This window comes from Mustela lutreola, chromosome 18 (assembly GCF_030435805.1).
Source record: "Mustela lutreola isolate mMusLut2 chromosome 18, mMusLut2.pri, whole genome shotgun sequence".
In the NCBI taxonomy this organism is placed as follows: domain Eukaryota; kingdom Metazoa; phylum Chordata; class Mammalia; order Carnivora; family Mustelidae; genus Mustela; species Mustela lutreola.
Window position 1 is genome coordinate 13,575,513 of NC_081307.1, and position 3,145 is coordinate 13,578,657.

The window sequence follows — 3,145 nt, forward strand, 5'->3', positions numbered from 1 at the left end:
TAAACCAAGGTAATCTCCCTTTTCTGTTAGTTGTTAACCTTTATTCCATCAGCAGACCTCCCTTTCTTTTGTCCTGTAACATTCCCAGGTTCTGGTGATTAGGATGTGAACATCTCTGGCAGATGCCCATGGTGTCGTTATTTTGCAGATCACACCAGCCAGACTAAAGTAAGTGTTAAAATTCATATTCCTATTTAAAGACATCGGCAAAAGACATTAAGAGTGGTAACTAAGATGCTCTAGTCATTCCTGGATCTTTCACGAGGATGCCAGCCTTCAGAGAGTGATCACGTAACGTTCTAGAACTTATGACCACATTCCTCTGCAGCAGCCGGCCAAGGGAAGGGCAGGCCTTAAATGGGTGCACGGTCTTCAGAGATCTTAAAATAAGAACAAAAGTGGCCAAAAGCCAATCTGCTTTCTCCTCTCAACATGTGCTGGCCATTCGAAGCCATGTCAGGGATAAAATACTCCTCTCCTCTTGGCTGAACTGCTTTGGAACCATCTCTCCCCACCTTGATATGCTCTGAGCAGAACCATCACTCTCCTGATGATAAGCCACTTATTCTTCTGCGGTGACTCTGGCCTAAGTGCAGCACACAGACTTTCGCAACAGGACGGATGCCCCACAAACCCCGGACATGTCTCCTCTCACAGGAAGCCACTGTCCAGTGGATCAGCAGCCCACAGTGAGGTTCTACCTCGGAGGCTCATTGTTTGTCATTTGTCCTCCAGTCAAAGATCTCAGTAATGCTTTTATGAGGGAAAAAAACAGATAGCGAAGTTAAAAACCATTTGCTCTTTTTTCTTTAAACAAATAATTCAAGATAAAATGTCAAAGGAAAGGCTCGTCCCCTTCCTAGAGTCCCTGGCAATGCTGAACACATCACGCAGGCTGACCCCAGAGGGCTGTGTCATAGCAATCACAAATGGCATTGGTAGGAAGGCGGGCAAACCACAGTCCACTAATGCGCCCACCTTTAACCCCTGGTAGGTATTCACGGGAAAGAACACTAAATAAAAATGTTGAGAGCATGATGGCTTTCACAATGCAGGTAACTCATGTTAATAGTCAACCTGTTCCAATTGTATTGCCATTTGAACGATGGTACTCTGTGTTTTATTGAAATTGCAGCCGTAGATGTTCAGCTTAACAACCAAAACACTGTGACAATTTGAACAGCCAGTGTGGCTTGGTGGAAAGAGCACCAGCCTAGAACAAAGGGAGGGATGGCAGGGCAGTTCAGTGCTGTCACGGGTCGGGGGTTGGGGGTTGGGGGGGAGAGGAAGATTTCGCTTTCCTAAGTATCACCAGACCTGTGTGGTATTGACAAGGCATGCAAGACGCTAAGGTTCTGACTATGGAGCTCACTGGGAAGTAGCCTAAATTGGACAGAGTGGCTAGGTCTGCACTCAAGGTTATGCCAAGCCAGCTCTCAAGATTGAAATGATTACAGAAAGTTCAGATTAGTTCCAGCAATGCTTCTCAAACTTTACTGTGTGTAGGAATCTCCAGGAGATTTAGTTGAAATGCAGATTATGATTCAGTAGGTCATAGGGGGGACCTGAGATCCTAATTTCTAATAAGCTCCCAGGAAGAACCACACTTGGAGTAAAGTGAGGGTCTGCATCTCTGTAACACCAGCAACAGCTAGGAAATTGAACCATAAATATGTGTTACAATTTGTGACATCACTGCCCAAAGCCAACCATCTCATTTTTCATCCTAGTACAACAACAACAGCAACAACAAAATCAATTTCTCAGATAAATTTTGCATATCTTCTAGGCAAGATGGTACCAGATTTAAGTGGGGATAGTCAGAGGCTTTTCTTTGTATTTTCTGGTTAAAGCATGGGTAATTCTCTATCTTGTAACATTCTTTGGGTTCATATGGGGTAACTTCTATGGGAAGCGACTTCAGAACAGTAATTGCCAAAATGGGAGCATTTTGAGATGCTATCTAAAGAAGAATTTGTGGGGTACCCGGGTGGCTTAGTGGGTTAAATCCTCTACCTTCAGCTCAGATCATGGTCCTAGGATCCAGCCCCATGTCGGGCTCTCTTCTCAGCGGGTAGCCTGCTTCCTCCTCTCTCTCTCTCTGCCTGCCTCTCTGCCTACTTGTGATCTCTGTCTGTCAAATAAATAAATAAAATCTTAAAAAAAAAAAAAGAAGAATTTGCTTAGAATTATAGAGTCCTTCCCCTAAGAAAATCAAAGAGGCTGAATTAACTTTAATTAATACATCACTAACTTTCCTAATACATCTATGAAGGGATTTTTATATTACCACTGGAGAAACTGTAGCTATAGGATCCTAATAGCCTTGGTCATTAAATCATTAAATATTCCCACAGGTTTTGATTGGTGAGAGCAGGCCAAGAAGACAATGGAAAAAAAGTTATGACTCCTAGGGACAAATAAACAAAGGCCAAGTGAGCATTCCACTGGACCGGAAGTTAACCTGAATTACACTTAGAGCTTTACTCTCTTATTCTGCGGTGGTGTACAGAGCATTCAGACTCTGTTGGCTTCAGTTTCTTCATATGTAATAGGAACATGACAGTAAGTCTTTTACTTTGGAATGTCGTCACCCAGAAAGACCACCTGTGAACAATTGTACTACTTTGATCTTATTCCAGATTTGCTTTGGTTTGACCCTTAAGTGTTACTGATCTAGTTTGGGACAGGGATATGAGGACGTATTAAATCATATGGAACAGAAAGATGCCTCTGGCATGATTAGATGCCCCAGTCTCCCACCGAAGGAAGAAGTTGTTCAGAGATAATAGAGTAACATCAATATATATTCTATTACCTGTTTACAGGAATAAATGCCTTCATTGTTATCTTTGCTGTGTTTTTTCCCCACAACCTACTGCCTCAAATGCTGAAAGTGTGTGTGTGTGTGTGTGTGTGTGTGCGCGCACATGCACACTCATGGGAATACAGAATAAGAATTTAGAAGGATAGAAGGAGAATTAATTTGTTTATAGAGTAAACATGCTGAGGAAAAGAAACAACTATTCTATGGACTTCCAATTTTTAATTTACACACACACAAAAATCTTTGGAATGCCAACTGTTAAGTAAGAATAGAGGAACATAACATAGAAGGTCCCTCTGGGAATTTCACTGTTCACTC